Here is a 10,996-nt window from a genome sequence, read left to right as displayed (position 1 = left end):
TGAGAATCCTGAGACTATCAAACCTTTGAACCTAACATGTAAATAAAACCTAAAAGCCTGAATCTAAGTTAGAGCCAAACCTTCATTTATGTTAGAAGTTCCTAAATAAGGCATATGATGGGATGTTTACTTTGCTTGTAAATTTATATATTTTTCTTTGTATATATTATTTGAATACTAACCATTTACGTTATTTTTTGTACATATTATATTATTCTTTGTACATAACATGTTTACTAACCTTTTTCTTTGTATATATTATGCATGCATTTCATCATTAAATCCTATTTATTGCATTCAATCTTATGCATAATTAGATGGTTCCATAAACATCACTCTAAAGATGCACCATAATTGAGGTATAGCAAGGTTCAAAGATAACTTGACCAATTCACCACTAGTATAATAAGCCAAAAGAATGAAGCAAGATGATGCGAACTACATTGAAAAGTTAGAGAAAGCCTAAGAAGATCTCCAAAGAGAGTTGAGCAAATTTTTGGAAGAACTAAGCAAGCTGAACAAAAAGAAGATAGTAGAAAAAGGGGCTAGACCTAAAAACTATCTATTGTAAGATGTTGTTGACCCTTTATATCTTTTTGGCTATAACCCATGTCAGGCTCAATCCACTTAAGATACATCACTATAGTAATTCATATTTCTTGTAAGGTACACTTACATAAGAAAGCCATCTGTATCAATTCAATGGTAATTTTAAAGTTTTACTAATCTTATCTTTATTGATAAGATAATAGAGTCAATTTTGATCCCTAACTTAGATGATCTCAAGGAGAATGAAAAGCTGAAATTGACTACAATTGAAAGTTTAGAGGACTCTAGGTCTGAACATAAGATGAACTTGCTAGATGAGAGATTACGAGTCATTGAAAGTATAAACTTTTATGGCTCTATAGATGTAGTTGGCTTTTACTGGTCCTAGATGTTGTAATCCCATCAAAGTTCAAGGTTCCTAAGTTTGAAAAGTACAATAATACTAAGTGCCTGATTACACATGTCACTATATATTGTCAAAAAATGATTGCCTACACTAGTGATGAAAAGTTATTGATGCATGTATTCCAAGAAAGCCTTGCTGGATTAGTTGTAAGATAGTATGTTTAACTAGATCAAACATGTATCTACTCTTAGAATGAGCTTGCTTAAGCATTTATTAATCAATGTTGTCACACCATAAACTTGGCTCTTGATCGTCTTTTTTTACAAAGCATAGAGAAAAAGGCAACATTCTTTCAAAAAATATGTCCAATAATGAAAAGATATGACTGTTCAAGTTCAACCTCTTCTGACTGAAAAAAATGACGGTATTATTCGTTAGCACTTTAAAAGTACTCTATTATAAGAAGATAATAAGAAACATTATAAAGAACTTTACTAACATGGTGATCTTAAGAGAGATTATTGAAAATATCATCAAGAGTGAAAAACTTGAGGAAGAAGAGGCCAGTAGTGCCAAGAAAGGTGCGATACCTAAAAAAAATAAGCTGAAGCCTATACGATGAGTTTTGAGGGGTAACAATTCAAAAGTTATGCTTTATATCAATCATATGTTAATCCTGCTTCCTACCCGATAGCCAATAATATTACATAAGTCCTCTATTAGCTTCATTGCTCAACCATGAACAACATCACTCCAGGTCCTTATTAACTAGCCTTTCAAACATCTACATATAGGCTTAGTTTTGTTAATATGCCAATTTTAAGGATCTAGGAGCAACTAAGAGAGAGCTTATATTGATCTTATCCCCATAACCTATATTAAGCTATTTCTAGAATTAGTCAAGAATGACCTGGTATCCCTACTCTTTTTGAAGCCATTGAAACCTCCTTTTCTCAAATGGTACAATGTTAGTGTTAAATATTGTACCATAATAGAAATGTGGGTTACTTCATAAAAACATGCCTTACTTTCAAACATAAGGTATAAAGTTTGATTCGAATAGGCTCAATGAGCTTCAATAAGTTAGAAAAACTGAATGTCAATAAAGACTTTTTGCTCAATCACCCAAAGGCATAATTTTGAGAAGGTTGATTGAAACTGTTTATCATCATAAGATTTCTTAAGAATATGAATCTTTTTTATGTATTTAGATTTCATCATATTTTTCATCATTTTAATAAAAGTGGCAGATTTAATGCATTTTGATGAGGTTTTCTCTTTTTGTGTGAATCACCATTATATACTTTTACCTTGTCATATCTTTTCTCATATCCATTTTTTAATTTGAAATAATGAATGTTCAGATAGTCATGACAATAATTTAGGATTCGATTTTGAAAATATCATTCATAATGATTTGATTGATAAATTGAGATTGTTAATTCATTGGTACTATTAAATAAAAGAAGATAACTCTGGTGAAAATTTTGCTTATTGAAAGATGAAAGTGATGCAATATATGATCTTTGTAATTGTTCATTCACAAGTCTGTTATTAATCAATAAATGTTCCCCATTAAGAGTATTCATGTTTGAAATGATAAATGGTCATTTTTTTTTTATCTTTCACAAAATGAGTAAAAATATCCTTTGTTATCTTATTTAAGCCTGTTGAAAATTTTTTTTAAGAAACTCTAACTAAAGATCACCCTAGCACTGTAGGCAAATTTTGAGAAGTTTGTTTATCCTTAGTGATTTCAAGGGCAAAGCCCTTTTGTACTTAAATTTTTCTTGAAAAATAATGAAAAATGGAAAAAAATTAAAAAATTAAAAAGAGAAAGAAAAAACAAAAAAAGAAGGTAAAATTATTGGGATAAAATATTAAGGTGCTCTATATAAAAAAATAATTCTTGGTTTGATTACTTTTTAAATACATTTTAGGCCTATTTTATCCATTTTTTTCATAACCCTTTACCTTAATCTACATTACATCCTTTAAAAGTCCATTGTGATCGAATTGTACACTCAAATTGAAGACTTATAAATTGAACTAAGACAGATCTACCATTGGATTGTTTAAGATTTTGATCATAATATCATTGATGGATCAAAGGGGAAAGAGACATGAGAAAAAAAGATGAGAAATGGTGTGCAAAAAAATGAAAAAAATAAAAAAAATAAAAAAAAAGAGAAAAAAAAAGACTTCAATTAAAAACCCGATAAGGCAGTTTAAGTAAAGATGGAAACTTGAAAATATAGATTCATTTTAAGATCTCAAGGATATGGGTAATGTCTAAAGATCGGGAATATCAATCGAATATGTTTTTGAAAGAAGATTCTGAGTTGGAATTTAAAATTGTTTGAACAGTCATTATTCTGTATATTTATATACTATTTATATAGTCATAGCATTTTATTTTCATTCATCTTTGAGTTGTTTTTAACCATACTTTTTTTATAATGAAGATCCATTTTTCTTATTCTTTACCTAATGTACATCTTTAATTGAATTGAAAAAATGTATCATGTCTGTCATGAATTTGAATGATGATAAATGAAAGAATGATGATGTTCATAAACGATTTTTCATTCTTTTGAAAGAAATTTAAAAAATAAAAGCCTGAAAAAATGATATAGAAAGAGCAAATAAGGTGATCCATAGGTGAATACAATGCTGGATTGGTCAACATATCCGGTGAGTTGGGACAAAATGAGGAAAATAACATGGATTAAATAATGGGATATGCTTTGAGATCATTAATATAGAGAAGTTGAGAAGGAATATATGAGATGGTAAAGTCTTGAAAACCTTATTTCCATAATTAAAATTTCATGGCATTGATTTAGTAACATCTGCATTACATGCATTATGTTTAAATCCATGATAATCGCATTTGCATCATGAGTGGGAATGCATGTGGAGCACATTTGAATCATTATATGACATTTGCATTTGCATCATTTAGTAAGAATCTAGATTGTTGCATGTAGAAGGCATTTGCATTATTAACATGACATTTGTTTTGTTGAAAGAAAATTTTTGACTTTTGATTCCTTGAATGAGGAAGATCTTTCATTTTTGGACAAGAAAAAATTTTCAAACTTTTAAAGTTCTATAGCCTTGGTTTAAAGGGGCTTTTCGAATATGAATCCCAAAATTTTTCGAACGAAAATCTTTGAAAATTTGAATGGGAATTCCTAAAATTTTTTGAATATGAATCTTTGAAATTTTAGATGTGAAACCTTGAAATTTTTCGGATGAGAAACTTTGAAATTTTGGTTGTGAAATGTTAAAGTTTATAAAGGTGAATTTTGAAAATTTTGATGTGAATCTCTAAGTTTTTTAAATGAAAAATCTTTAACTCTTAAATGTGAATCTCTAAAATTTTTGTATATAAATTTTGGATATGATTCCTCAAAATTTTCAAATAAAAATCTTTAACTTTTTGGTGTGAATCTCTAAAATTTTTGAATTAGAATACTTGAATTCTGGAAGTGAGCCTTGAAATTTTTTATGTGAATAAATGAATTTGTTTATATGAAACTTTAAATCTTTTAAATACGAATATTTGAATATTGTCTGTGAATTACAGTTTGTGAATCTTTATAATGATTAAAATTCTTACGAAACGAAACTCTTAAGAACTTGTAATTTTTGCAAATATGAAGTTCTTGTAAACCTTAAATTCTTGTGAACTTGAAAATCTTGTGAATCTGAAACTCTTATGAACCTAAAATTTTTGAAAACCCAAAACTTTTGGAAATATGAAGTTCTTGTCAATCTAAAGTTTTTATGAATTTGAAACACTGCAAATATGAAAGTCTTATGAATCTTTGAATTCTTACAAACTTGAAACTCTTGCGAAACTTAGAATTCTTGCAAACTTTTGTAAATCTTGATTTTTTGTGAATTTGTTGCGTAACTTAGAATATTGAGATATTTCAACTTCTATTATAAACCCTTGCAAACCTTTGAATTTTCAAATTGTGAATCTTTGGATTTCAAGCTAAAAATTTTAAAGTTTTTTGACTTGCAGTTCAATCTCGGTCATTCATTTTCAATCTTAGCTCGATCTAGATTATTTTATTTTTCAGACCTATAGTTCAATCTCATTCACTCATTTTCAAACTCGGCTCAATTCGGATCATTTTATTTATTAAACTTGTGGTTCAATCTTAGTAATCTTGGTTGCTTATTTTTTATCTTGGCTCGGTAATTGTCTAGTCATTTTTACGTTTGAATTCGGCTTAATACAGGTAATTTTATTTTTTGAACCTGAACGAAATGGCTATTTTGCATCAATTTTGTTCATAAGAATGTGTAAAGAGGGGTAACTATAGACACCCCATTTTATTCAAAATTTTTTTAAAATCGAAAATGGGCTTTTGGCTATTAATTGGGCCCAATTAGAAAGCTTCAGGCCCAATAGAAAAAATTTTAATTTTAATTTGATTTTTTTATTATTATTGTTTAATTTTTCTTGTTTTAAAAAGTAAAAAAAAAAAAGTAAACAAGGTCAAAAAATAAAAAAAAGGGAAATTTGATGATGAAAATGTGTGATTTATGAACCCACGATTCCATCTTAGATTCAAATTTTACGCATTAATGAATGAGAAAATCATGGAGAATTATTTTCAAAAAATCAAATCAAATCAAATCTGGTTGAATTGATTCGTTTCAAAATTTGAAAGGGATTTAATCCAAGAACAATGGATTAGACACACTAGAAAAGAATAGAAATGAAAAAGGGGAAATGGTTTCAGCAAATTGAAGGAATTTAGGTTTTTATTTTATGGTTTATGGAAAAATTTTTTTGGGGGGGGGGTTTCATATTCTGTTTGGGTTTTTTGGGCTTGTTCTTTAATTGGGAATCTTTATTTTAGAAGAAAATCAGGTTCTGGATTTTAGAAGTTATGTAAAAGTTAGGGATTGGCTTTAGAAAATCTGAATCTATTGGGGTTCTGGGATTAAGCTCAATTTTTTGGTATTTTTTGGATACAATTTAAAAATTTAATCCATGGGATCTTGGTATTTAGAATTTAGGTTATAATTTCTAGGTTTGATCTTAATCTGGGAGGATTTGGGAAGGTCTTTTAGTTTTTTGGAAATATAGGTTTTTGATTGAATTTTTAGGTTGAATTTTTGAAGTTTTCAATGGAATACATGACGGCCAGAGGAGTTTTGTGGATGTTGGATTTTGGGTTTATGGATGGTTTATGGAAAATTTGAACTCTTCAGCACTCTTTTGAATTTTTTAGCGATAGCGTCTAGGAAATTGGTCGATTTTTGGAGAAGGTTGAAGACTCTGATTGAATCTTTTAGAGAAAGGGCAAAAAGAGTTTTAGAGAAAGAGTGAGAGGTTTGAAATCTAAGAACAAAAAGGCTGAAGGCTGATATTTATATCAGCTCCATACGATGTCGTTTTGGAGTAGGTCCAGATCTGCGTGCAACCCGAACATGATCTACATGCAAGCTGTCTTCAAACCCAACCCGATCGTAAGTTTTTCCTTTTTCTTTTTATTTTATTTTTTATTTCAATTTTGATTTTATTTTTTTATTTTATTTTTATTTTATTATGTATATCTTTCTTTTTTACTATGATTATATCCTTTATTATTTTAAATTGAGCAAATACATTATTTTATAAATTGCATTTATTTATTCAAAGACAAAATATAAAATAAAAAAGTTTCTAAAATAAATTCATGAATCCTACTAAATTATTAAAGGATTTTTCATGAATTTAAATTTTTATAGATTCTACTAAATTATTGGAGAATTTCATAAATTAATTTTTTTTTTTAAAAAATTATGAAATATCATATTTTCATCCTACCAAGATATTGGAGAATTTGGATTTTAAATTAAAATTTGCCAAACTATGGGAAGATTTAGTACGATCTCTAAAAGAATAAATTTACAAGAAAATCTCACTAAACTATTGGGGGATTTGCATCAAAGTAAAACCTACCAACCTATTAGAGGATTTTACTAATTATTTCTTGAAAAATACATTAATAAATTTGATGATGAAGCCTTTTCAGAGTGAGATATTAATTGCTATGAATACTCTTGAGGTGAGAGAATTATCTTAAACCATTTTCAAACTATTAGAGTAATTTTAAGATTAATTTTTAATATTTATGGTAAATTATAAATATGGTTAAGGCTTGAATAATTTGAAATCAAACTAGTGCCATCTTTTGGATGGGCATAGTGAGGTGCTATAACATTCCTCATGTGTAACCATACTCTTGAACCTAACATCTAGTTTCATGGACTAAAATTTACTATTTAAAGATACCTAAGTCAATCTTAGGACTTCTTTTCAAATATGACAGATTCAGTTAGATGACCAATCATACCTAAACTAGAAAGATTGGTAGTGACTCCTTAAGTTTATATCTAGTGGTAGGTCCATGGATCTATACGTTATTACAAATAGAATGATAAAAAATTTAGATTTTATTTTTCATTATTTAGTGTTGTTTATCATTTTGTTTCCATTTTTATTAATTATTATTATAAAAATAACAAATATTTATCCTTACAAATTTAAAAATTTTAACATGCATAAATATTAATAATAAAATTCAAAATAACAGAAATAATATATAAATAAATAAATTAAATTTTTTTTTTACGTAAACCAGACCGGTCAATACCGATCTGGTTCGGTTCAATTGGAATAGTTAATAGTGGATGAAGCTAGGTTATGGGTTGGGTGCGCGGACCTTGAGTCAGGTCGCTGGTCCATGTGCGATCACCCCCACTATTAGGGTAGGTTTGTATGGCTAGGGGCAGGTGGTTCAAGAGTCTTAGGTGTGAAAGCAAGTAGGGTGGGTGGTGCTTAAGAGGTACAAAAGAGTGGGTAGCAATGGTACTATGCATGGCACCACTAACATCGATCATTACCCTAATTATTTTCTATTTTTTTTGTTTAATTGTTTTTATTTTTTTAATATTTTTCTTTTTATTTTTTTATTTTTGTTTAATATTTGATTAATATCTTATTTAATATTAGATTATAAAAATAAATAAATAATAAAATAAAAGCAAAAGTAAAAAATGAAAATAAAAATAAGCCTAATTTTGATAAACCCGAACAAATTTGGTGTCTATAATTGTTTCTTTTTTTGCATTGCTGAGAATTAAGAATATGATAAAGATATAAACAATAATTTTATCTAGAACAATGATGTAGAATTTTTTTAAAGTTTTTTTTTTTGGGTTTTGGATTTTGGATCTTAGATTTTTTTTAATTTAAAAAGAAAAATTGACCATTCGAAACCAAAATTGAAAACTTTTTTAAATAAAACTTAATATCTTTTGAAAATAAAATAAGAGATCATGCCCGAAGATCTTATAAACCTCAAAATTAAAATAGATTTAGCTTGAAAAACTTATGAATCTTGCATAAAAGGGCTTAGAGATTATGCTTGGAGCTCTTACAAATCTCAACATCTTTGAGTACTCCATGTATCAGAGGTATTGAAACTTTAAAAATTTAAAATGTTTTGCCCGAAGGTCTTATAGATTATGCTCAGAGGTCTTAAAGATTGTGCCAGAATGTTTTATAAATCTCAACATCTTTAAGTGTTCCTCGTATCAAAGGCATTGAAACTTTGAAAATTTAAAATATTTTGCCCGAAGGTCTTACAGATTATGTCTGAAGGTTTTACAAATCTTTATATCTTTGAGTGCTCCTCGTATCAGAGGCATTAAAACTTTCAAAATTTAAAATGTTTTGCCTAAAGGTCTTATAGATTATGCTCTTAAATTTTACAAATCTCAATATCTTTGAGTGCTCTTCGTATCAGAGGCATTGAAACTTTGAAAATTTAAAATATTTTACATAGAGATCTTACAGATTATGGCTAGAGGTCTTAAAGATCTAGATGTCAGCTTGACTGGGCTTAGTTTGATTTGGATGGCAGCTAAATTGGGCTTAAAATCTCAACTATACCAACTAAATTTAACTTAAATATCATCTAGGTTTAGGTGCCAGCTATTCTGGGTTTAGTCATCATTTGGGTGCCAGCTAAACTGGGTTTAATTTGATCTACGTGCCAGTGAAATTAGACTTAGGTTGATCTAGGTGCTTGCTAAACTTTGCTTAAAATCTTAACTATGCCAGCTAAACTAGACTTAAATATCATCTGGGTTTGAGTGCCAACTATTCTGGGCTTAGTCATTATCTGGGTGCTAGCTAAACTAGGCTTAATTTGATCTGAATGCTAGCAAAATTGGGCTTAATTATCATGTAGATGCCATGATTTAAATGTAAAAGTCTTTCTTGTAATATAGATGCAAGTAATGCAACTGTGAATATCTTTTTCATAATGTAAATGTAAATATGAATGTCTTTCTCCTAATGTACATGTAAATGCAAATGTAAGTGCTACAAATGCAAATATAAAAGACATGTAGATGTAAATGCAAATGTACATGTAAATGTAAATGCGAATGTCCCTTTCATGATGCATATACAAGTGATGTAACTACAAATGTCTCTTTTTTTGTTCTTCATTTGCAGGTCAAACATCTTTTTCATAATGCAAATGTGAAGATTCTTTTTACTTTTTTTTTTCGAAAGATATTTGTTCAAATTTTCAATGTTTACTTTTCACCAAAAATGATATCAATATTTTATAAAAAATACTCAAATAATCTTTGAACTTTTCAAAAGTGATCACAAAATTACCCCGCATAAAGTATTTTTGTAATTAATGAGAAAAGTTAAAACTCATAACTTTCGAATATTTTGAAAATTAGTGATTATTATTTGGAATGCCTGTAGATGGGGGTAATTGACAACTCAATTATTTTCACTAGTGGGCATGTCTCGCGGAAGGCTCGATAAAGGTTGCAAAGATTTCTCTTGAGCTCACGAAAGAGATAATTTTCTAATATATTTTTTTTTTATTAAAAACGTGATATTTCAAGATTTAGGAAAAGAAAAAGGCTGATTTTCTTTTATTTTCATCGTTTGATGAAATACAAAGTCTTTAATAAGTACTAACCCTTCAAAAGGTTTTGCATCAAGATTTTTTATTCTGGATAGAACTTTAAAACTCTAAAATTCTTTTAGGGCCTCACAAGTAGCTTTAGCTCTAAATTGCCTTTTTTGGGTTTTCACCTTAGAGCTATATTTTCTAATATTGAAGAACTTGGTAACATCTTACCAATTAATAACAAGTATATACAAATTTTTAAGGACATAACTCTTCAATTCAAGTGTTCACATTTGATCAAAATAGACTTTTCAAGGTATGTAATGTAGGCCAAGGTTTGGGGTTCTAAAAGAATAAATAAATAGGCTCAAAATATATTATTTAGCTAATTAGGTCAAGGATCTTAAGAAGCATTCTTTGGATGAAAGGTCATGTGTCTTTTTTTCTTTGTTTTTTTTTTTTTGAAACATTTGACTCCAACTTTAACAATTTTCTTTCTTGAATTCTGTCTTCTTATTACTTAAGATTCTAATTGATGCTTCATTAGTTTTTTACCCTAGGTTTTCATCTATGAGGTATATGTTAGATGCTCTCAATATCACGTACTTTCCTTGAAGTTAGGTTTTTGAAAATGCCTTTATTTTGCCCTCAGTGTAGAAGATAATATTTGGCCGAGGTTCATTTTGGAACAAGAAATTTAGTAAGCTCAAATGGGTAGCAAGTGAATAATTTTTTTGTATGAGAAGATTAGAGAAAGATGGCCATTAGTCATTTTAAATATGATCACTTAGTTAGAAGAGTAGATTATTAAAAAAAAAAAAGATAAAATGCATCTTTTAATTTTTTTATGTGACTGATGCCTCATCTTATTTTTCACTTAAGGTTCTTATGATGATGAAAATTAGGTTATATGAGATATTCCAGATTTGAACATACAATTCAAAAATGCTCATTTGGTTTCAAATTATTTGACATTTTCTTGGTGAAAGGATGACAAAATGTATTTAGGTATGAAATAAAATGTCTTAGGTGAAAAAGAATTCTACTTCTTTTAGTCAATGTGCTTTAAGACATGAAATAAGAGTTACTTAAAAGAAAAAATTCAAGCATTTTTCATGTCTATGGTCATAACAAAATTTTAACAAAT

Source organism: Durio zibethinus, chromosome 21, assembly GCF_047325235.1.
Source record: "Durio zibethinus cultivar Kanyao isolate XHJ-2024 chromosome 21, ASM4732523v1, whole genome shotgun sequence".
NCBI classification, from domain to species: Eukaryota; Viridiplantae; Streptophyta; class Magnoliopsida; order Malvales; family Malvaceae; genus Durio; species Durio zibethinus.
This window is presented reverse-complemented; position numbering follows the sequence as displayed.